At 52.3% G+C, this 25,203-nt stretch overlaps 2 non-coding genes across 2 annotated transcripts; one reads left to right on the top strand and one right to left on the bottom strand.

The window, feature by feature from the left end:
• The first annotated feature begins 997 nt into the window (after positions 1 to 997).
• On the top strand, positions 998 to 1,070 carry TRNAI-AAU. The gene has a single exon. It is a non-coding gene; the product is annotated as a tRNA-Ile (tRNA).
• Positions 1,071 to 21,934: 20,864 nt separating this feature from the next.
• TRNAR-UCU lies at positions 21,935 to 22,007 on the bottom strand. The gene has a single exon. It is a non-coding gene; the product is annotated as a tRNA-Arg (tRNA).
• Between the last annotated feature and the right edge of the window lie 3,196 nt (positions 22,008 to 25,203).

Below are 25,203 nucleotides of genomic sequence, written 5' to 3'. Positions count from 1 at the left end.
TTGAGCAAATGCAGGGCTGGCCAGACAGGCATGTTCCCACTGAGTCCTCTCTGCCAGAAAAAATTGTCCCCACAGACAGGGGCGGCTCCAGGCCCCAGCACGCCAAGTGCGTGCTTGGGACAGCAAGCCGCGGGGGGTGCTCTGCCGGTCACCGCGAGGGTGGCAGGCAGGCTGCTTTCGGTGGCATGCCTGCAAAGGGTCCGCTGGTCCTGCGACTTCGGCGGACCTCCCGCAGGCAAGCCGCTGAAGGCAACCTGCCTGCCATGCTTGGGGCGGCAAAATGCCTTGAGCCGCCCCTGCCCACAGAGTCCTCCCTGCTGGAAGGCTACAGTAATTAACAAGTGCTCTGCTGGTCCCATGGTGTAAGGGCCAGCACTCAGGACTTTGAATCCTGCAATCTGAGTTGAAATCTCAGTGGAATCTGAGAACAATTCCTGTGCCACAAACCCTGCTGGGTCTTCCCAGGCTCTGTCTTGCTTTCTCAAAGGCCATGAAAGCCACTACAAAAGGTTTTTCTCTCCTGCTGATAATAGCTCACCTTAACTGATCACTCTTGTTATAGTGTGTATGGCAACACCCAATTTTTCATGTTCTATGTTTATATATATATATATATATCTTCCTGCTGTATTTTCCACTGCATGCATCCAATGAAGTTGGTTTTAGACCAGGAAAGCTTATGCTCAAATAAATGTGTTAGTTTCTAAGGTGCCACAAGTACTCCTTGTTCTTTTTGCAGATAAATGAATGGAGGTTAAGTCCATGAATGGCTATTAGCCAGGATGGGTAAGGAATGGTGCCTCTAGACCTCTGTTTGTCAGAGGGTGGAGATGGATGGCAGGAGAGAGAGATGACTTGATCATTACCTGTTAGGTATGGGGCACCTGGCATTGGCCGCTGTTGGCAGATAGGATGCGGGGTTGGATGGACCTTTGGTCTGACCCAGTATGGCCATTCTTACGTTCTTATGAAGGAAGGGGCACAACCCTGCAACAGAGTTTCTGTAGTGTAGTGGTTATCACATTTGCCTAATACACAAAAGATCCTTGGTTCAAAGCCAGGCAGAAATATGCTGGCTTATTTTTCCCAGCTCCTCCTGTCCTGTCCCTGCTGTTGTAGGAGCAGCAGTGATTTCTATGCTCAGAGGTCTGTTATACTTCCCCTCCTCCTCGCTTTTGTCTCCTCTCCCTCTCTGAATGCCTGTGAAGTGGCTTTCCCCCTCCCCACCTCCTGCAGTGCTTGTGGGATGAAGGGGCTGGTTGAACAGCTGGAAGATCAGAAGAGCTCCTAGATAGACAAGGTGTCTGGGACGCTAATTAGGCAGCGATCACACACCCAGAGCATGGACACTGCCCAAGGTGGAGTGTGACCCACCAGATGCAGCCAAGTCATCTCTAGTCGCAGGCCATGAGGTGCAGGCCCTTAAAAGGGGAAGGGGCCCTGTGGTCAGGAGAGCACTCACAAGCTTGTACCTCCAGTGAATGCCCTTCGCCCCGACCGCCTGGCCAGTGGGTCTCTGCGTTGTATTTCATTGTGCCTCAGGAAGACTTACCTTCATCGCACCGTCCATAGCTGCGCTGTGGGACACTTACCTTGCAGAATCCTGACATCTCCAGTGCCGTGCCAGTCCTGGGAATGTGAGTTTGCGAGTGTGAGTGTGACACCCCCCCCTCCCCCCCCGCTTATTTTGAGCTTAGCTGTCAGTATAATAAACGTGCTGCTTTCTGCCAAACTCTGGTGGGTCATTAGTCCTCCCTACACTTACTAACTGACCCAATTTTGGGTAACACCTGCGATAAACTCAACCCCTGCAGGGCAGAGGGTGATGAAATGAGCTGAGGAAAAAGGCTTAGCATCAGCAGGGGAAAGCTAGAGGATCTGGGCCAGTCACCTTTTGCAGCCTTGTGGCTTGGTCTCCTCTGCCCTGGGAGGTTGGCCTATGGCGGCCGGCTCTTCCTGCTGCCTCCTCTGTGTGACTTGCCAAAGGAGGGAGTGAGGCAGGAATGGGGCAAAAGAGGAAAGTCGAGCTGAGGAAGGCAGGGTAGAAGCTAAGTGCCTCAGTGCGGCTATGTGGGTTTAGTAGAGCGTCACCAGTCGTTCTGCAAAGCCTGGGGAGGTGCGGTTGGCTGCTGGGAGGTAGAATCCTGTGCCTGCCTCTTGGCTTCCCAGGGATGGCTACTTGCAGCCCAGGAGAAGAAGGACAGTTCTGGGTGAAAGGAAGACAAGCAAAGTTCTGGGAGGAAATTTGGGTGTGGGGTGCTGGCTCTGCGCTGGGGGAGGGGGTTGGGGTGCAGGAGGGGTGGCGCTTACCCCAGGCAGTGCAGCTCCCAAAGTGACTGGTACACACAACCCTGCGTCAGCAGCTCCTAGGTGGGCCGTGCTAGGGGGGTCTCTGTGCGCTGCTGCCTGCAGGCGCCGCCCCCAGAGCTCCCATTGGCTGCAGTTCCTGGCCAATGGGGGCTGCGGAGTTGGTACTTGGGGCAGGGGCAATGAATGGAGACACTCCCCCCGCCCCAGGGGATGCTGGGACATGCCAACCACTTCTGGGAGCGGCACGGAGGGACGGAGGCAGAGTGGGCAGGGAGCCACCTCAGTGCTGCTGGCACATCTCTGCACACCCATGGGGGGAGGGGAGCAGAGGGCCTCCATGTGCTGCCTGGGGTAGGGGCAGAGCACAGAGCTGCCTCCCCTCCCGGGTCTATTACAGGAGTGGGTGGGTGGGGTCTATTGGCCTGCAAGGTGCAGCAGGTCGGACTAGATGATCACACTGGTCCCTTCTGACCTTAAAGGCTCTGAGTCTAAAAGGGAGAGGGAAGTAAAGGATTTTTTTTTTAAAAATAAACCAAACATTGTAATACCAGGATAACTCCAACAGCTCATTGTATAGTCCCGCCCCTTTCTTCCTCCATTCTGTGTTGACTGACCTGCAGCACATGGATTTTGTCATTCCATTGATAAATTGATACAATGTGACTGAAATTAAACCAATTCCAAGCAGAGAAAACATCACATCCTTGCATTGGCTGGGAATTGAACCCAGGTCAACTACTTAGAAGGTAACTAGGCTCACCACTATACCACCAAAGCATCTAAGAAAAATAATACTTATGCTTGCCCAATGAGGCTACACCAGCATTGAGAAGATTTTCTGCTTGTTAAAATGTACTGGATACTCATCACTAAAAAAAAAACCACCTCCATCTTCACTTGGGTTTGAACCATCAGCCTTTCAATTAGCCACCAAAGTTGTTAACCACAGGGTATGTCTACACTACGGGATTATTCCGATTTTACAGAAACCGGTTTTTGGAAACAGATTGTATAAACTTTTTCACTAGTAGGGTGGTGAAGAACTGGAATGGGTTACCTAGGGAGGTAGTGGAATCTCCTTCCTTAGAGGTTTTTAAGGTCAGGCTTGACAAAGCCCTGGCTGGGATGATTTAGTTGGGTTTGGTCCTGCTTTGAGCAGGGGGTTGGACTAGATGACCTCCTGAGGTCCCTTCCAACCCTGAGATTCTATGATTCTATGAGTGCACGCAGCCCCAGTAAGCACATTAATTCGGCCGTGTGTGTCCATGTACCGAGGCTGCGTTGATTTCCGGAGTGTTGCACTGTGGGTAGCTATGCCATAGCTATCCCATAGATCCCGCAGTCTCTCCTGCCCATTGGAATTCTGGGTTGAGATCCCAGTGCCTGATGGGGCAAAAACAGTGTCGTGGGTGATACTGGGTAAATGTCATCAGTCAATCCTCCCTCCGTGAAAGCAACGGCAGACAATCATTTCGCGCCCTTTTCCCTGGATTGCCCGGGCAGACGCCATAGCACGGCAACCATGGAGCCCGTTCAGCCTCTTTTCACTGTCACCGTATCTCTACTGGATGGTGCTGACAGACGTGGTACTGCAGCGCTACACAGCATCATCCCCTTGCCTTTTGCAAGTTAGCAGAGACGGTTACCAGCCATACTGTCCTGTCTGCTGCTTTGCAAGTTGACAATGACAGTTGCCAGTTATACTGTACCGTCTGCTGCTGTCATGGGTGCTCCTGGCCGGCCTTGGTGAGGTCGGCTGGGGGCACAGGGACAAAAATGGGAATGACTCCCCAGGTCATTCCCTTCCTTAAGTATTGTCTAATGGGAGAGTCAGTCCTGTCTGGACTATCGGTCAAACCTACTAAAGAACCAGAGAGTAAATGGTCATTCCCATTTTGCCCAGGTGCCCCTGGGCGACCTCACGGAGGCCAGCCAGGAGCACTCACGGGACAACGATGACGGATAACAGTCCTACTGTACCATCTGCCGGCCGGAATGGAAGGGAAGGGGATGCTGCTGTGTAGCGCTGCAGCACCACATCTGCCAGCAGCATCCAGTAGACATAAATCAAAAAATGATTTTTCCCCTTTGCTTTCACGGGGGTGGCGACGACATATACCCTGAACCACCCGTGACAATGTTTTTGACCCTTCAGGCTTTGGGAACTCAGCCAAGAATTCAAATGGTTTTCGGACAGTGCGAGAACTGTCAGTCGCCCCTTGTCAGTCGCCCACTGGTCAGTCGCCCCTCCCTCCGTGAGCATCCATTTCATTCTTTGGCTTTATGGTACGCTTGTCTCAGCTCCTTAAGTTTCAGCACTGTGGTGAGTCTCTGTTGCGGCCTCTGTCTATCATGGCCTTGGAGATTTTTTTTTAAATGTTTTGGCATTTTGTCTTTTGGAACGGAGTTCTGATAGAACAGATTCATCTCCCCATAGAGAGATCAGCTTCAGTATCTCCCCTACGGTCCATGCTGGAGCTCTTTTTTGATTCTGGGACTGCATGGTCACCTGTGCTGATCGGCGCTCCACGCTGGGCAAACAGGAAATGAAATTCAAAAGTTCACGGGGCTTTTCCTGTCAACCTGGCCAGTGCATCCGAGTTCAGATTGCTGTCCAGAGTGGTCACAATGGTGCACTGTGGGATGGCGCCTGGAGGCCAATACCGTCGAATTGCAGCCACACTAACCCTAATCCGACATGGCAATACCGAGCGCTACTCCCCTCGTTGGGGAGGAGTACAGATACCGGTATTAAGAGCCCTTTATATCGATATAAAGGGCTTGGTTGTGTGGACGGGTGCAGGGTTAATGTGATTTAACGCAGTTAAATTCGATATAAACTCGTAGTGTTGACCAGGCCAGAGAGAGCAGCAGGTTTCCCCTATTGTTTCCTGCTTTTGCTTTCTTGACTAGTTTCTCCTCTGCACCAACCTGCTTTCTTTCTTTGGGAGCCTGGCTAGCTCAGTTGGCAGATTGTCAGACTTTTAATCTGAGGGTCCAGGGCTCAAGTCCCTGGTCAGGTGATAAACTACTCATGAAGATCTTACACTGCCTTTCTGGCGTCTTCTTTGATGTTACTTTTTCTCTGCAGGATTTTCCCTTTCCTCAGAAGGGCCTTTTTGTGTCTGGGTTTGAAGGGTCAACTTCCTGACAGCCCCTCTGTCCTTGCAGCCTGGAGGAATAAAGTCCTCTGGGCATAGAGCATGTTTCTCCCCTGCACACACACACACACACAGACACAAACACACAGAATATCCCTAAAGAATTAGAATCACCTGCTGCCTTCCCCTGTCCTGCTGGATCCCCAAACGAGGATGCTCTTCAGCCTAAACCCATGTCCCCTCTTTTCCCAGTGCCCCTCAATCCCAACCCTCAGTCCCTCCTATGCTCACTGCTCCTCACTCCCAACCAGAGCCTGCTCCTCGTCACCCTTCTCAATCCCAATTTAAACAGCCACATTGGGCTGGACCAAAGGCCCACCTAGCTCTGTGTTTTGTCCTCTGTCAGTAGCCAATACCAGGTGCCCTAAAAGTTACTCAACAAGGCACCACTAGGAATTGAACGCAGGATCCCCTGTTTATAAGGCAGGTGCTTTAGCCAACTAAGCCATGGTGCCTGCTTGTGGCTAAAACACAGTGTCTGCCCACACCTGACTCCCTGCCATCCCCACTGGGGCCTGACAAGCTTTGCTTGTGTTTGGATTCTGCAAAGCAGAGGAGCAGGTGAGGTTTTCCTTGCAAGCTGTGTGTGTGTGTGTGTGTGTGTGTGTGTGTGTGTGTGTGTGAGAATCTTTGGCCAGGTCTGCACTGCAAAGTTATTTCAGCATCATTATATTGCTCAGGTGTGTGAAAAACACACAACGCTCCCTCGGTCGGCAGCTTGTGGCTGGTGCACACACTGCAATGCCACGTCTGGCGACAAAATTGCCCTGTTTTGGTGACAAAATAAAACCACCTCGACGAGAGGCCTAGAGCTTTGTGCAGCAAACTTAAAGTGACAAATTGTCAATGTAAATGCTGCCGTGAACTCGCCTGCCCTGCATTCCTGCTACAGAGGCTGGGCCCCTCCCCTTTCAGAGCCCTCCCATTTTTAAAAGCCCTGGGGTGTTGTTCCCCCCCTGTTCAGGCACCCCTGGGGCCCTGCACTTCACACAGCTCTCCCTGATTTCAGCTGTTAGTGAGGGAGCCTCACTGCTAGCGCAGACTGGGCAGTTTCTTGCATGAGAGACACTGTCCCAAAGCAGGACTAAAATTTGGGATTAGATTCATAGACTTAAGGTCAGAAGGGACCATTATGATCATCTAGTCTGACCTCCTGCACAATTCAGGCCACAGAATCTCACCCACCCACTCCTGTAACAAACCCCTGACCTATATCTGAGTTACTGAAGTCCTCAAATCGTGGCTGCAGAGGAAGGCGAATGTCCGAGAACAATTCTAAGGGGAAGGTGAATGCAGAGCAATGACACTGGAGGTGCCCAGACCTCCAGTGGGGGCAGCGTGGAAATTAATAATGGGAAGATCATTTGCGAAATTAGTCATCACGACAAGCTTTGTCTCTGTTCCTATTTCACGCTGTGGTGTTAGTTAGAAGAATCAGTACAGATTTTTACTATATTAATTAAACACTTAATTTTATTTACCCAAGCCAAAAACTTAGTGTCACTTATTTTTTCTCTGTCCTAGCAAGAATGAATTGAATTTTGTGACTTTCTGGAAAGTGCAGCGAGATTGAATGTGGGGAATTCAGTCTCTGTGTTTGTGAGCTGATGTTTTCTTCTCACAGGTCAGTGCCTGCATTGAAATACCAAGAGGGATCTAAGCGCTGGTGTATGCTAGGCACTGAACTGACAGAGCGACGTCTATCAGGGTGTGAAGTGCCCCACCCCCAACCCATAGAGTTAAGGTGACCTAAGCCCTGGTTAGATAGTGCTAAAGGAAAGGAAGAATTGTTCTTTCCATGTAGCTATTACAGGGATGGGAAAACCCCTCTAGTCACTGTCTACTCCAAAGTCCTATAGCAGTGCCACAGCAGCATTTTAAGTGTAGACAGAGTAAAAGTAGATCTGGCTCCAGTTTGCACTGTGGATGCTCAGGCACTAAGACTAGAGTAATAATAACAACAGTGCAGCACTTGCATAGTTGGCAGGATTCAAACCTGCACAGGGAGACCCCAATGGATTTCTAGTCCATCGCTTTAACCATTAGGCCACAACTACTTGACATACAGATGTCCTACTACATGATGATTCTGTTCTCACTGAATTGTCACTTCGAATTGCTCAGACCAGCTCCCCCAGCAGACTCATGACTGCGCATCAGTGTAAGTGTGTCCTTGGGTGAACGGCGAGAATTCTTGCCCATTTCCCTTCCAGCTGGAGCAGGATGAGAGTGTGTTTGTGTGAACGACATTGCTGTAGATTGTTGTTCATTCCCCACTCTGACAATTCAGACAGTCCCTTTCCCATTCAAATCTCCAGCACATCATTCCAATAGCAGGCGGCAGGATTTCTCTGGCGCATTGAAATTTTTTCAGGGGGCTGATGCAAGAACTCAGCCTTGCATTCCACCCTTGATGTTTCATGGACTAATAATAGCAGCAGAAAGAAAGAGCCGAGCCAATATCTCCCTGGCAGGGATGCAGGTGCCACGTCCCCTCTGTCTGACCGTCGCCATTGCAGGAGAGAAGGGTTCACTGGAATCGAATGCCCTGGCTCAGACCAGAGACACAGGGAGGTTTTGCTGTTCATGGATCTGTGCAAAGGAAATTTTGTCTCTGTGTGAAACTGAGGTCGGAAATGAAACGTCCACATGGTGGCCCAATGCTCTAGGGAATATGGGTGAAGGACTCGGGCTGAGAAATGATTTAACAGGGGTTTGTATCAATTTATTGCCCCGATTAAAATCTATGGCTAAAAGGCAGCCACTGTTGTTAGTACTTGTACCTGTGTAGGGACACCCCAGTGGGTATCAAGTCCATTGCCTTCACCAGGGGCAGTCGATTATTTTATCAAGGTACAAATTTCTTGGTCAAGGCCTGGACTCCAGAGAAAACAATACACTGCTGATAAGAAGAAGTACATCAAAAGATTTTGCAGCCACCACGGGCATAACTATGATGTGTCGTGTTTCACTCTTTATATCTGGTGCCACCTCCTTTCCCTTTAGCCTTGTAGTTGACCAAGGGCAAAGCTGAACATCTCCTCAGATATCAGGGAGTGTTTGTGTCCATTCCTGCGAGCTACACAGGGGTTTGATGTTGCTGCTTTCAGTCCTCCGGCTCTGCCGGGATAAGGAACAATTCAGGCTGTCACTGAACTGAAGGAGGAAGATCAGTTTGTGACAGGCAGAGGGACGCCTCCTCTTAAAGGTGTTTGTCTGGCTGGCAGTCCTGGTCCCCAGGTCTCGCCCGTGGGGCTCCAGCAGTTTTGGGACCAGGTCACTCCCTTGGCCCCACCTGCTGCCCCCAGGCGCTCCCCCCTCCAGGGGCCCCGTCAGTGCAGCGGAGCTGAGCAGCATCTGTCTGCTCGCTCCAGAGGCTGCCGGCCCCTCCCCATGGCAGGGCAGGGTGGGTCTTTGCCTCCGCGCACTGCCCCCGCCTGATCACCCCTGTGGCCAATGGGATGCTGTGGGGGTGATGCCTGGGGGCAGCAGCATGCGGAGGCCCCCCAGCCCGCCCTGCCTTGGAGCCCCAGGTAAGTGCTGAATCCCTGACCCCTCCCAGAGCCTGCACCACCACCCCCTCCCCACATACCTCTTCCCTCTCCCAAACTCCCTCCCAGAGCCTGCTCCCCCCTCCACACACCCCTGCCCCCAATTCTATCCCACAGCCTGCACTCTCTCCCTCCATATCCCCAGCCCCCAAACTCCCTCCCAGAGCCTGCACCCCCTCCCCCTTCCCACACACCCCCTCCCGCCTGCCCCCAATCTCCCGCCCAGAGCCTGCAATCCCACCCCTCCTCCTGTTCCCGCTACCCCTGCCCCAGCCCAGAGCCTGCACCAGCACCCAAACTCCCCCCAGAGCCTGCACCAGCACCCAAACTCCATCCCAGAGCCTGCACCCCAGAACCCCTCCCCCACCCAAACTCCCTCCCAGAGACCAACCTCTCACCCCTTCTGCACCCAAACTCCCCCCAGAGGCTGCACCCCTCCTGCACCCCAATCCCCAGCCCCAGCCCAGGGCCTGCACACTAGACCTCCTCCCCTCACCCAAACTCCCTCCCAGAGCCTTAGGCAGGTGGGGGGTGGAGTTTTGGGGGGCTGGTTCTGGGCGGTATGGGTGACATTATTGGCCCACTGGGAGGATTGGAGGACTGGCCCTGGCCCTAAGGTAAATTGAGGTTGAGACCCTGCTTTAAGGGATTGGAGCAATGCTGGAGAGACTGACGGGCAGGGAGCTGGGGAGCTGTGTGTGCCCCAAGGAGAGTTGTTGTTGTGCTCTGGTGACACAGAGCAGGGGTGGGGAGTTTGTAAGCTGTGGTGTTTGTATAGCGAGAAAGTTCACTAACCCCCAGGTTAAAAACTGGTCCTGCTCTGGGCTATACATGACACTCTCTGTTGAGAGGGTAGGTCAGTGGGTGAATGTTTCCCTGTAGGATGATGGGTTCCTAGTTCCAATCCAAGTGATTCCCTTTAAAAACTTTTCGAATGAAAATCAATTTCCAGACCCATCTCCAGTATGTTCAGGAGTTCTCTGAATGGGGGCAGGGGGCTTGAAATGAATTTAAACACTCAGCATTTTCCTGTGCAAATGAATAAAGACCTAGCAGAGCTGCCCAGCAGCTGAAATCAGTTCCAGCCCTCGGCGTCTCTAAGAGGGACACTCGGTAGCTGAGGCATGTGGGACACCTCTGTGGTGAGGACAGGTGAAAAAATGCTGGATTCAATGCAAGCTGAGCCCATAGGAGGGGAAGGTGAACGGCAGCACCACACAGGGTCATAACACTCAGACACGGGGCTTCACTGTCACTGCCCCTGTGTTTTCCATCATTTCTATCCCCCTCCCCTACACACTGTCACACAGAACCTTCTCCCCTTGAGCCCCATCCCACCCCTACCCCTCTCCCCCCACACGCCATGGGACACAGCCTCTCGGTGACTCACCCAGATGGGGGCTTGTCTCTGCATCTCCCCAGCAGGGGAGCAGGGAGCCGAAACGACCACAGGAGACCAATGGAGCTAGGCAGGGATAGAAAAGACTTCCCCTCCCTTCCCTTCCCAAGAGTCCCATTAATCTCACCCATGGGACGTTCCAGCACCGGGTGGGCTCAAAGCACCAACCTTCCCCTGAGCAACGGAGGGGGGAACCAGCTCTATCACATGGAAGGAGGCTCCCCACCTCTGCTGCTGCCATCCTGCAGCCTTTAAAATGGATTTGTTTTAGCTAATGCAACGGCCCCCTCCGCTAAACCATCCATGAAACATGGAGACAAGCTGCTGAAAGCAGGGTCTAGGGGTGCAATGGGTTAGTGCCCAGTACTTACAGAGCCGGGCTGAGTGGAATCATGCTGAGGTTGTGAGTTCAAACCTGACCTAGAGCACCAGTTTCCTTTAAGCAAATGGCTTCTGCCAATCATTTTGCCCTGCAGAAAATACAATTGCAGCTCAGAAGACACTGAGGTCCCCTTGCTTTACAGAGAGCAGGGCAGTTTCCACAGATCTACCAGGCTCCACTCTCCACCAGCCGCCTGTGTCACGAGCGGTCGAGCAGAGCCCAGAGCACTGCCCCCGACTCCCCCTCAGTCTTTGCTCCCCAAACCACCTGTGTGCTCACCCTCTTCGCTGTGAGACTCACACCCTGCCTGGCTTTCTGTATGTTGGGTTTTTGTTGTCTGTCGTATTGATGTGCATGTGGGTCCTGTGTGATTTTTGTGGATGCCATATAGTTTTGTGTGTGTGTGTGTGTATGACTTTTGCATGCAGATTGTTTTTTGCTAAGTATTCTTTTGGTATGTGGTTTTTGTGCTTTCCTGTTGTGGGCTTTTGCTGTATTTTTTGGTTTGGATTTGTTCTATGTTTTGTGTGGCTTTCCCTTATGTGTATATGGCTCTGTGTGCTGTGTGGGTTTGGTTTTTGTTTATGTCTGTGTGGGCCTGTGCAGTCTGTGATGGTCTCTTTCTCTCTGTTTGTATCTTCATGTGTAAATTCACTGGAACTTTTCAAACTCTCCACAGCTTTGCCAATTTTCACCAGGAATTTTACTCATTAACGAATTTTCACTTGTTCCCTACCAGTTGGTGGCCATTGCCCCAGGGGCCTGTCAGTCTCAGGGTCCTGCTTTCCCATTGGCCCTTCCCCCTTCTAGTGGGACTGGGAACTAGCCAACCAAAAAACCCCCACTCAGTTTTAGTAAAGGGCCAGCAGTCCCTTACACAAGCTGGGCCTGTGAGGGAGGGAGAGCTCAGTGGTTTGAGTATTGGCCGGCTAAACCCATGTTTGTGAGCTCAGTCCTTAAGAGGGCCATTTAGGGATCTGGGATAAAAATCTGTCTGTGGCTTGGCCCTGCTTTGAGCAGGGCGTTGGACTAGATACCTGCCGAGGTCCCTTCCAAGCCTGGTATTCTATGATAGGCTCACCAATGTTCAGAGAAACTAGCACAAGCTGGTCCCATGGTGTAAGGGTTGGCATGCTGAAATCTGAGTTCAAATCTCAGTGGGAGCTTGTGGTAAATCCCTGGAGAGCCAAGTGCTTTCCTGTCTCCAGCTGTCGAAGAATGAGTTGTTTACCTTGTGCTGAGTGACTCATCCCCACTGGAGCCAGGTCTTTGGTTGGAATGGGGTCTAGAAGTGGCTGTGGTTTGACTGGGTGTTTGGGATTTCTGATTCCCACAAGTTTGGTCCTTGTTCTTTCTACCACACTTTTCCTCTTGCCCACATGGCGCTTGAAGAAAGGAGTGTCAGGGTCAGGTTTCATAGTCAGGGAAAGGCAGGAGGGAGGAAGAGTCCCAGGCTGGAGCCCAGCACCTCTCCTCCTCTGGGCACCTAGGACAGAGGCGGCTGGTGCTGACAGCTCCAAGGGAAGGCTTAAAAGCCACAGATCAACCAAGAGCAGGGCAAGAGGAGGGGAGAACCATGCCTATGCGTGGCCAGCAGACAGCCACAGAGACACCCAGCCAGCCTGCTCCCTGCTCCCTGGCATAGAATCATAGAATTCAAGATCAGAAGGGACCATTATGATCATCTAGTCTGACCTCCTGCAAGATGCAGGCCACATAAGCCGATCCACCCACTCCTGAACTAATTCTCTCCCTTGACTCTGCTGTTGAATGCTCCAAATCATGATTTAAAGACTTCAAGTAGCAGATAATCCACCAGCAAGCGACCCCTGCCCCATGCTTCGGAGGAAGGCGAAAAACCTCCAGGGCCACTGCCAATCTACCCTGGAGGAAAATTCCTTCCCGACCCCAAATATGGTGATCAGCTGAACCCTGAGCATGTGGGCAAGACTCTCCAGCCAGACCCTCTGGAAAGGGCTAACAAAATCCCAACATTGACCCTTTGTACTAATTACCAGTGTGGCATGTTATTGACCTATTGACTAAACCCGTTATCCTATCATACCATCCCCTCCATAAACTTATCCAGCTTAATCTTAAAGTCATGGAGGTCCTTCGCCCCCACTGTTTCCTTCGGTAGGCTGTTCCAGAATTGCACTCCTCTGATGGTTAGAAACCTTCGTCTAATTTCAAGCCTAAATTTCCTGACTGACAATTTATATCCGTTTGTCCTCATGTCCACATTAGCACTGAGCTGAAATAATTCCTCTCCTTCCCTGGTATTTATCCCTCTGATATATTTAAAGAGTGCAATCATATCTCCTCTTATCCTTCTTTTGGTTAAGGAAAACAAACCGAGCTCCTCAAGTCTCCTTTCGTACGACAGGCTTTCCATTCCTCGGATCATTCTAGTGGCCCTTCTTTGTACCCGTTCCAGTTTGAATTCATCCTTCTTAAACATGGGAGACCAAAACTGCACACAATACTCCAAATGAGGTCTCACCAACGCCTTATATAACGGGACTAGCACCTCCTTATCTCTACTAGAAATACCTCGCCTAATGCATCCCAAGACCGCATTAGCTTTTTTAACGGCCACATCACATTGCCTACTCATAGTCATCCTACGATCAACCAGGACTCCTAGGTCCTTCTCCTCCTCCGTTACTTCCAACTGATGCGTCCCCAGCTTATAACTAAAATTCTTGTTAGTCATCCCTAAATGCATAACCTTACACTTCTCATTATTGAATTTCATCCTGTTACTAATACTCCAGTTTACAAGGTCATCCAAATCTCCCTGGAGGATATCCCAATCCTTTTCCGAATTGGCAATACCTCCCAACTTGGTGTCATCCGCAAACTTTATCAGCCCACTCCTACTTTTGGTTCCGAGGTCAGCGATAAATAGATTAAATAAAATCGGACCCAAAACCGAACCTTGAGGAACTCCACTGGTAACCCCCCTCCAACCCGACAGATCACCCTTCAATACGACCCTCTGCAGTCTCCCCTTTAACCAGCTCCTTATCCACCTCTGGATTTTCATTTTGATCCCCATCTTTTCCAATTTAACCAGTAATTCCTCATGTGGTACCGTATCAAACGCCTTACTGAAATAAAGATATATTAGATCCACCGCATTTCCCTTGTCTAAAAAATCGGTTACTTTCTCAAAGAAGGAGATCAGGTTGGTTTGGCACGATCTACCTTTCGTAAAACCATGCTGTAATTTGTCCCAGTTGCCATCGGCCTCAAGGTCCGTAAACACTCTCTCCTTTAAAAATTTTTCCATGACTTAGCATACTACAGATGTTAAACATGCCGAACACCCACTGAAAACCACCCGCAGCCAGCTGCTGATGCTTTGTGGCCAACATCAGAAGATGGTAGGAAAGCAGGGCCAGCCCCCCTGGTGGGGCCTCTTACCGTTCCCACTCAAGGTGCTGACTTTGGCAGTGGGGCAGGAGATTTTACCCCAAGAGGCTTTTCCCCAGCTGGCGAGAAGCAGAGAAACACCCAGGCTCCCAAGGTGCTATTTAGCAAGTACCCTCCAGCACAGGGACAGGCGCACACTTGGAAGAGGGAAACTGCTCCACACGCTAGCCCGGGCAGCCGCCCATTTTCTTTGGCAAGTCAGGAAGGGCAAAGGTAAGACTGGAAGCACCTGGGGCTCATGCCCCAGACTTTGTGACAACCAACCCCCAACTCCTTCCCGGGGCTCTAGCTGAAGCCAGAGCATTGGCCTGAGCGGCCAAGAACAGGTTCCAGCCCTGAAGGGAGCAGGACGTTCAGCACAAAGGTAAAACCACGAAGGGACTCGAACCCTCAATCGCGTGATCCGAAGTCAGACACCTTATCCATTAGGCCACATAAACAAAACTTTTCCAAGCAGTTATTTGGAAAAGGCAGACACTGTGTTTCTCAGGTCCTCTACTGAGGGGGGCCAAGAATCTCTGGGCACAAGAAGTCGAGTTCCCAGCAAGATGTGAGACAATTCTCTGGAGCCAGGTACAGGACTTGGCAGGGAGGCTCAGGCATGAGGGATTGGGGTGCAGCGGACAGACCGGCTGTCTAGGTGTTTAGATTTGGTCTCACTGAGGAGGAGGAGGAATCCTGCTGATAGGCAGTGGCTGTGGAGAAAAAGTGGGATGTCCAGGCTGCTCAGGTCTCCTTCTTCCAGCTCCTTATCTGGCTGAGCTGCTCCACCAGCCTGGACAAGTCCTCTGCATGCACAGCAAATAGCCCAAGAGCCATTTCTGCCCAAACCTGTGCTGGGGGATGAGCTTCTGTCTTCCCTGTCCCATCTGTGCTAGAGCAAACCACTAGATTGAGAGAGACAGTCAACAACGATTAAGGCTAAGATTATATAAAGGGGGTCACAGAATTTGTGACTTTCAGAGATCTCAGTGACATTTTCCGCCTCAGCCCTGAGGCAGCAAGACTAGAGCTGTCGGCCGGGGGGGCCACACAGCTATCAGCGGCGGAAGGGGCTCCCACAGGCCCATGCCACCACGGGTGGACCCCACAGCTCCCAGCTACTGTGAGCAGCGGGATGCCCCCAGAGCTCCCAGCTGTTGTGGGTGGATCCCAGAGCTCCCAGCCACCACATGTGACAGGGGGACCCTGGAGCTCCCAGTGGGGTGACCAGGTTGTAAGTCCGGTCAGCGGTGCTGCGGGGCTCAGGCAGGCTGGTCTCTACATGTCCTAGGGCACCGCGCTGTGCCCTGGAAGTGGCCAGTAGGTCCCCCCTGCTGCACCGCTGACCAGGAGCCGCCCGAGGTAAGTCTGCACCCCAGCCCTGAACCCCCCCAAACCCAGAGCCCCCTCTTGCACCCCAGAGCCCTCACCCCTCTGCACTTCAACCTCCTGCCCCAGCCCAGAGCTTCCTCCCACACCTGGAACCCCTCATCCCTGCCCCCACCCCAGAGCCATCACCCCATCCTGGATCCCAACCCCCTGCCTCAACCCACAGCCCCCTCCTGCACTCTGAATCCCTCAGCCCCACCCTGCAGCCTGGAGCCCCCTCCTCCACCCCAAACCCCTCATCTCCCCACAGCTCCCACAGGCAGACCCTGGAGCTCCCAGCAGCCATGGGTGGCCGGGGAGCCCCCACAGCCCCACCCCACTGCGTATGGACCCTGCAGCTCCTACGAGTGGACCCCAGAGCTCCCAGCTGCTGCGGATGGACCCAGGATTTCCCAGCAGGCCTTGATGGCGGGAGGACCCTGCAGCCCCACGTCACTGCTCACAGACCCTGCAGCGCCGCAGCCCCGGGAGCTCCCGGCCGCCCCAGGCAGGAGAGGAGCCCCCAGCGCTCAGACACCGCAGGCAGAGCCGGGAGCTCCCAGTCACCGGGGGCGGGGGGGGTGAGGAGAAGCCGCAGCCCCCGGCCATTGCAGGTGGCCCCGCAGCTCCCAGCCGCCGCGGGCGGGCGGACGCCAGAGCCCCCAGCTGCCATCGGGACCCCGCGGCCCCCGGCCGCCCCGGGCAGGACCCGTCACCCCGCGACCGGCAGGAAACAGCCGCGTGCGGAAGCGCCTCGCGCCCTGTGGACACCCCCCCTGGTGCTGCGGCTTCTCGCGGGCGGCGCTGAGCTCTGAGCGCACAAGGCCCTGGCGGCTCCGCCCCACATCGCTGTCAGACAGTTGGGGAGGGCCCAATGGGAGATGAGATTTCAGAGATTCGCCCTGCATGATGGCCAATGGGAGACCAGCTTTCAGAAAACACTAGGCAGGCCAGCACCAGCCAACCAGGAACCACCTCTTTTCTCAGGCAGCCCCATCCCCACCTGTCCTATCCCCCACAGCCAGCGCCGGGTGGCTCGTGTCACTCCCACCAGCAACCCCCAAAGCAGGAGTCTCAATTTCCCTCCCCCACCGCTGCTCTTCATTGGGTGACAAGAGATCCACCCAGACACCAAAAACAGAACAAAAAAACAGCTCTTGCTTTCTAACCTTCCCTGCCCCTTCCCCATGTCTGGCCACACGCTCCCAGCTCAGGGTGACCACACACACACCCCGTCGGGGCAGGCTCTGCTCAGCCCGGCTCCCCACAGCCTGCACTAAACACGTGGGGCCCAACCCCAAAACTTACTCCTATTTTACCCCAATGGCCCCAAACTGCCGCTTTTAATATATGCAAATAAGGTGCTGCCACGCTCAGGCCACGCCCCAGCTCTCCAGTGGAGCCACCCGGCAGAGAACCAGGTGATATTTAAATTAGCCAGGACGTCGCTCAGTCATTGCCCTCTGCTCCCAGCAGGTGGCGCCGGAGAGCTCCGAGCTCGCTCACTTCCCTTTCTCGCGTCGGCTTCAGCCCCCGGGTTACAAACGCACCAGCCGGGGAGCAGGAGTGTGGGGCTGCTCCAGGGTGACCAGATGTCCCATGTTTAAAGGGACAGGCCGGTCTGGCTGGACTTTTTCTTATATAGGAGCCTATTACCCCCCACCCCGTCCCGTTTTCCACAGTTGCTTTAAGGTCACCCTATGGGACAGCTCTGCGGGGACGGACTTGCACACTTGGGATGTTAGTGCAAAAAACTCCTCCTGGGCTGAGTAAAGGGCAGAGACCTGCCCTCAGCCTGCCCTGAGTGGGGGTCACCCAAACCGACCCTCACTCGCCAGCAGGTGTCACCCTGCTGCCTGGGGAAAAGGCAACACGCCCCCACTCCCCAGCTCTGCGTGGGCGGAGAGCCAATGAGAACTTCTATTAAAAGGGAAAGAGAATCAAGCCTGAGGGCTTGGCTACACTTACAAATTTGCAGCGCTGCAGCAGGGTGTGAAAACACACCCTCTTCAGCGCTGCAAATTGCGGCGCTGCAAAGCGCCAGTGTGGTCAAAGCCCCAGCGCTGGAAGCGCGGCTCCCAGTGCTGTCCGTTATTCCCCACAGAGAGGTGGAGTACGGACAGCGCTGGGAGAGCTCTCTCCCAGCGCTGGCGCTTTGACTACACTTAGCGCTTCAAAGCGCTGCCGGGGCAGCGCTTTGAAGCGCTAAGTGTAGCCACAGCCTGAGTTTGGGAAAACCCCACAACCACATTCAAATCTACACTCATCAGCAACCCTCCCACCCCAGAGTATGCTGGGCAGTGCTGTGCCTCAGTTTCTCACCTTGCGGTGTGACAGGCCAATCCAATGTTCCTTTAACAGACCCCTTCCCTCTCCTCCCCCAACCCCCACTCCCCTTGGGCAGCAACGCCCCAGGGGTGGGGGAGGGAGGGGAAGGCATCAAGCGAAACCGCAGCTTCGACACTCCTTCAACTGGCTCTCGGTTTGCCCTGTTCACTCTGCGTCGCTGCCGCTCCACGGCATTGTCCGTCACCCTGCTGCTGAGAGCTCCTGTGTCGCCACTTCCCCTGCTGCCCCCTGCCTGTCTCCTGCAGCCTCTGCGCGGCCACGTAGTGGGGGAACCTCACTACAAGTGCAGCCTGGGCAGCCTCTGTCATTGCAACACCATGGGCAGGGCGTGAACCGCCAGCTGGGGGAGACTAACGCCCTGCCCCGCCCCTTCCACCTGAGGCCCGCCCCTTCTGCAAACACCCCTGTGCCCAGCGTACACCAGCCCTTAGATCCCTCTGGGTATTTCAATGCAGGCACTGACCTGTGAGAGGAAAACATCAGCTGGCAAACACAGAGACGGAATTCCCCACATTTAATCTCGCTGCACTTTCCAGAAAGTCACAACATTCATTTAGTTCTTGCTAGGACAGAGAAAAAAATAAGTGACACTAAGTTTTTGGCTTCATTAAATAAAATTAAGTGTTTAATTAACATAGTAAAAATATGTCCTGATTCCGCTAAGTAACACCATAACATGAAATAAGAAGAGACAAATCTTGTCAGTGACGACTAATTTCGCAAATGATCTTCCCTTTATTAATTTCCACACTGCCCCCGTTGGAGGTCTGGGCACCTCCAGTGTCACTGCTCTGCATTCACCTTCCCCTTAGAATTGTTCTTGGACATTCCCAAATTTGGAAAATTGTGCAGTTCAGAATGTGAATAGTGACCCCGGTTCCTTCCTGCACCTGCTCTACTGTGCTCCACAGCAGCTTCTCCCCCTGCAGAGTCACCCCAGCACGGCAGTGCAGCCGCCCAGGGTTTTGCAAAAATTAATAATACAGAGTTTGGAGGAAAGTAAACATTTGGGAGTTGTGGAAGTAGTAAAAGGCAACGGTTGTGGTGTTAGAAGAAGGCAGTTTTTGGTTTAATAATAAAACCCAGTTATATAAATGTAACTGTATGTGCAGCTCTGTGCACTCACGTTGGATGGAAGCTTAGTAATTAAGTTATACAAGAGGGTCAGGTAAAGTTTTGTCCCGAGAAGCCTTTACAGCCATTCTGAGGGGAAATGGGCCCTTTGCCCACAGAAATGGTCTATAGGGGATGGCTGCAGGCAGCAGGCGGAGAGATAATCTCATCAACATTAGTTGACTCCTGGGTAATGTAAGCAAAATCACTAAAGGAATCTCCGGGGTTTCTATTGGCACTTAACCTGCCTGGCCCTGGCTGGCTCTGGTTGTACAAGATGGACATGTAATTGGGGTACAGTTGTGTAAAAAAAAATTATTGCAGTGCAAGGGATGTTAGACAAAACAAAATTTTGTGTGTAATTGTGTAAGGTTTTAAAAACCTAAAGTGAGACTTATGGTTTGTAATATAATGTTATGAAGGTTAAACTATGGAAGGAATGTGCGTTTTCCCAGGATGTGTGCAGTGTATATTGGAGAAGGGGTAAAAGAAATGCAAACAAAACATGGTACTTAATTCAAACCCTGTTAGGGCTCCAAAGGGAGCCACAATAGGTTGTGGGTTTTTTTTCAGATCTGTGTGTTTTGAAGCAGAAGATGAAAGTGGAAAGTAATCAGAACTCGGGTGGAAGTTGATTGTGTCCCTTTTAAGACAGTCTCTGAGCTGCTGATGGCTTTGGATCCAAAAGCCAAGCCCGAAAGCCGGTGTGAATGCAAATGACCTAGCTGATGGGGGAAGGAGAGAACTGCCCATCAGTGGCAGCACAAAGGAGCTGCAAATAATAAATACATCTGGTCAGCAAACAAGATACTGGAAGACTCAGATTGTGGCCCTCCAGGAAAGGGAGGTGAAAAAACAAGTCAAGCCTGAAAATAAGGGGGACAGGTTAACCCTAAGGAGTGTGTGTGTGTGTGTGTGTACAGTGCTAAAGCTAAATCTGAAGCTGTCTCTCAGCTGTTGCCTGAGGATAAACTTAAAGATTGGTACAGCAGAGAAACTATTGCAAACTGGGTCTGTTGTACAAGAGGGGAAACTGACCCGCGAGTGGGGTAATTCACTATCTGACTATAGAACAAAATAAAGACAGCCTGGAGGTAATTCTTCTGTTTTTCCTGCAATTAGCAAGCAAATTTGTAAAAGGAAGTGGTATTATTATTATTAAGCACTAATCTGTCCCCACCGGGGGTGTGTGTGGAAATTGTTTCTTTTGTTTTTCAGACACTCTACAAGCAAGCTGGTGCCAGCAAAAGACTAACCCAGAATACCATGAATCTATGTTTTGCGTTGTTTGTCTGTGGTGTTTGTCTTGTTGTTAGCATTGTTGTGTTTCAGTGAACAGAAAACCTCATGACATGAGTGGGGATGGCTTCAAAAGGCTGACCTGGGGGAAGATGTGTATGGAAATTAAAAATGCTCGACTAGGAGGCCAGCACCTGTATAACAGCTACTGTGGTATCTGGAAGTGAATCGGCAGCTAAGGTGGCCCCACAAGCCCTATGGGAATAATGAGAAGGGGATTTGCTCACTGGGAATCAATGGAGGGGTGTGTAAAATGATGTAAATCCAGAGAAGATGTTTGAATGTGCCCTTCCCTGATGGCCGTGGAGGAGCACACCCAATGGCCCGTGGCAAGGGGTGGACAATTGGGTGTACTGTGTATGAGGTGTTTTGCTGGAAATGTACATATTACTGGGGGCACAATTACACCAGCCCCTAACCAAATTCCACACTACACACTGCTCTCTGGGCTTTGGCGCACAGATAGATCTGTGACTCTTACTGCTGTGAATAATCGAACCAGCGCATACAGCCTGATTCCACACCACGTGGTTAAGTTGGTTTGAACAATAACCCATTTCTCTGTGGACATTCAATGGACTTATGATATGGACAAAAGCACAAAAACCTGCAGCTGCAGCGTATTGCAACTGCCAGCAACTGGACATGTTAAGAGCTTGACCCCGTTGAAGGAGGAGAGGAGGTGTTTCGGTGGTGGCCAGGATGTTGGACCATGCTGGAGTGCTCAGGTCTCTCGGTGTTGCTGTGGATTATTACAGCGGCTGGTGTATTGCTAAGTATACTTGTGTTACGTTGCCTAAGGAAATAACCTAGAAGTAATGGAGTAAGCCCCTCCCCCCTGTACTAGACAACCTGGACCCAACCTTCCCAGGCCCACTATAGTGGGAAGTCTGGAACACTAATTGGAACCGGTGTGGCACGCCCGTACGAGAGAAGGTGCAGGGCACTGCACTACGCAAGGGGCAGTGGGACAAATGGAATATCAACACCTTCCACCTTGATGCCTGGCCCTATCAGGAAATGTGTCACCATATGTCCTATGTCTTGCTAAGAGGGTGAATGGGAACAGGGACACAGGCAAGGCTCTGTGGCGTCAGGGCTGGGATGGGGACACTGAGGAAGGAAACTGGAATCATTGCTTGCTGGAAGTTCAATCCAATAAACATCTAATTGTTTGCACCTTTGGGTATTGCTGCGCTGTGTGTACGCAAGAAGGACCCAGTAATGGGAGGGTGAAGGGATAAACCCTCTAACACTAACTAACATTTCAACCTCTTCTTTTCACACCGTTGCTCATTCTCAGGGGCTGCTTTGTCTCCAGACAGATCCATTCTCTTTCAGAACAGCCTTGCTCTTTCCATCTGTTTCACTCACTGAGGTGTGGTAGTAAACACTCCCCTTCCCTCTAGTCTCAGACAAACACTAGCATTAATTGTTTGCTACTGAGGGGTTTAGAAAGCATTTGTCAAGGTGCCATTTCTGGGGCATTTTTCCCAAGATCCAATATTTTGTGTTCAAACATCTCCCAGCTTCCTTGGTGAAAATAAGGCCAAGGCTTCCTTGCAATATAGAGGCAGTTTTTCACCCCAGATGGGACTTGAACCCACAATCTCTGACTTAGAAAGCCATTGCCTTGCCCATTAGGCCACTGGGGCCCTGTGAAAGAAGGGAAATTCAATCTCCTAAATGCATATTTCTCATATTAACTTGGAAGCCAAATACCCTCTTTCTGCACCTTACAGAAATGTCTGCATCCCCTGGCAGCAAGGCTACTGGGCAGGTCGCTTACAGAGCTGAGCACCACCTTTCTGCCAGCCATCTTTAGAGAAGAAGGGTCTTTTCCCTGACAGCCACCCAGGGCTACCTAGTGCCCCGAGAGCCTCCCTTGTGTTCTCCCGCAGCAGCCGCCTGCCGGTGTGGGTGGGAAAAGGGGACCAGGAAGCACTGCAGCCTCATTCCGGGACAGGAGGCCCTCGCCACGCCCAGGCCTGCCTCTTGCCTTCAGCCCAGGCAGCCAGAGGTGCCGGGGAGCTCCCTGGCAGGCCGCCGCCTCACCCAGGAAAAAAGGAAAAGGGGATGAATGAAGAAGTCAGGAAATAACAAGGAAATGAAGAGGTTTGTTGAACGGGTTTCTGCCCGATTTACCATCTTCTCAGCTACCGCTCAAAGTTAAAGACCTAAAGTCGACCTATCGGCATAAGTACAGATGGTTAGGTGGGAATTAAAAGGAGCTGCTGTCACAAGTGTTAGGTGCCTGCAAGCAGCATGCAGACCGTTTAAAAACACTGCAATTAGAGGCTCAGATGAAACATTTGCCCTAAATCAGAAACGACAATAGGAGGACCAGCAGAACGCCACTCTAGGTACATGGCAGAGTAATGGAGGCCGTTAGAGGCAAAAAGTCATTCCTCAAAATTTGGAAATCAGATGCTAGTGAGGATAATAGGAAGGTGCACAAACTCTGGCCTGTTAAGTGTCAAAGTGTAACAAGTCAGGCTAAGAAAGAATCTGAGAAGCAACATGCTAAAGACACAAAAGCTAAGCATAAATCCAGTCAATGCGAGTCCTGGTCTGTCCCCGCAGAAAGGTGAACCCCCTCTGTGGCTGGAGTGAGCTCCTCTAAGCCGACCTCACTACAGACCCTGCGCCAGGTAGTGCTCATTGTAAAAACGTTTCCTCTGACGGTTGGGAAAACGGAACCAGCGGTCCTCAGGCCGGCTGACACAATTAAAATCCCCCCCAACAACAAACATCATGCAGTCCAGAGCAAGGGAGCCTTTGATCTTCCCTCTCATGCCTTAACTGGGGACCATACACACTAATATAGCAGTAACCAGTGCCACAGAGCACAAAGCCCACCAGTAATGCCCTCCCTGGTCGGAGCTCCACCACCTTCTGTACTCGCACCGCGAATGTGAAAAACAAAACTCCAACCCCATCATTCTTCCCTGGCCAGGAGGCCCTTCCACCAATCACCCTCTGCCTATTGAGCTACCCTAGAGTTGTTAATGTGCATTTCCTGAACACCCACCATGGCCAAGTCCAGCTGCTCCAAGGCACTGAACATCAAGCACCTCCTCCTGGGCCCTGAATTCCTTCCACCTTCCACACGGCCACTTTTACAGACACCCCTTCCCTGGTACTGCCCTCGCTTAGCTGCACAGAGGAGTTTTCACCCCCAGTCTCTGCCTGTCACTGCCCAGCAGCCCTCTGGCACCATTCCTGAGGGTCACCGTGCCTCACTCTCTTCCTGCCATGTTGGGAAAGACAGCTCCCATCTCTCCTTGGTAAAAGTCAGGTGGGCCAACTAGGGGCAGAAGCCCATTTTATGTTTTCCTACTGCAGAGCCCAAGCTCAGGGACTCACCTTCAGTGCCACCCAGAGGGGAGGCAAGCAGGGCAATTTGTCCCAGGCCCCACAGGGGCCCCATGAGACTACAGCATTGCAACTTTTTTTTAATGGAAGGGGCTCCCAAAATTGCTTTGCTCCAGACCCCCTAAATCCTCTAGGGCAGCCCTGCTCATCTTGGGTGCAGACACCACTGTGCTCCCAGAGAACAAGCTGCCCCTGCACAAAGAGGGATGAAAAGACCTGCTAAAGTCTGGGATTAAACCAGGGACCTTTAGATCTTCAGTCTAACGCTCTCCCAACTGAGCTACTTTGGCAGCTGCATGGGAGTATTTTGGCCTGTTGCTTCTCTGTCGGGAATGTTTTTGCAGCAGTTGCACACAAAAAGGACGTCATTGGGAGCGGCCCATGAAGACAAGACTCACTTTTGCCTGCCTTGCTCAGCTTGACTTGCTGCTTCACCCCGTTCCTGCTCTAGTGCCCGGGTTGACCTGGCGGTGGAAGGGGACTGGGGGCCAGTGGCACGGGGAGGAGGTTGAGCTGGACCCTGAGCTAGACTAGACCCTGGCAGTGAGACTCTGGCCACCACTTGCCACCCCCCCCCGTTGTCCTGGCTTCCCCCACTGGGCGTCATGTCGGGAGGGACGTGGGGCTTCTGCCTCCCCTCCCCGATTTTCACACTGCAGAGGAGTGTGAACAGGAAAACGAACGGCTGCTCCACACCCCCACCGGAGGAACCCGACATAACCTCAGGATTAAGACCCAAGGACTCAGGCTGAGAACTGATATAACTCCACTCATCTGGGATTTAACAACCTTTCTTCCACGGAGCAGGGCCAGATCCAGTGTTATTCCTGCCCCAAGCGGCAAAAAAAAAAAATTAAAAAAAAAAAATCCACAATTGATGGCAGCTCTACCGTTTTTGGCAGCAAGTTCTTCCCTTCGAGAGGGACTGAGTGGGTCAAATTGCCGCTGAAGAGCTGGACGTGCCTCCCCTCTCCGTTGGCTGCCCCAAGCACCTCCTTGCTGCGCTGGCAGCACCAGATGATGTAGCAGGCGATAGCTAACCCAGGTGGGGCACATGACCCCACACGCCCTCTGCAAGTCTTGCCTCTGAAATTAGGAGAATTGGTGAGTTCAGGGCACAGCTGCACACCCAGGAGAAAGCCCAGCATGACACGCCCAGGGTGAGGGGGGTGCTAAAGCCTGGCATCAAACCAGAAACATTTAGATCTTCAATCTAATGCACTCCCAGCTGAGCTACTTTGGCAACAACCAGGCCCACCAGGAAGGCTTAATACACGAGCCGCAGCACATGCTGGGAAGATTTAAACCTGGATGTCACAACACAGGAGACAAACAGTGGACTTGGCCCCGGGGGGGCAGGCTGGGGCTCCCTATATCCCAGTCACTCAAGCCAGCACCTGCCCCCTCAAGCTGTCACTGGCGCCCCCAGGTCTGGGAGACAAGAGCAGCAGTTCTCACTGGAACAACTCCACCCAC

This window comes from Mauremys mutica, chromosome 14 (assembly GCF_020497125.1).
Source record: "Mauremys mutica isolate MM-2020 ecotype Southern chromosome 14, ASM2049712v1, whole genome shotgun sequence".
NCBI classification, from domain to species: domain Eukaryota; kingdom Metazoa; phylum Chordata; order Testudines; family Geoemydidae; genus Mauremys; species Mauremys mutica.
Note: the sequence above shows the minus strand (reverse complement) of the source record. Positions and strands in the feature narration are given on the sequence as shown.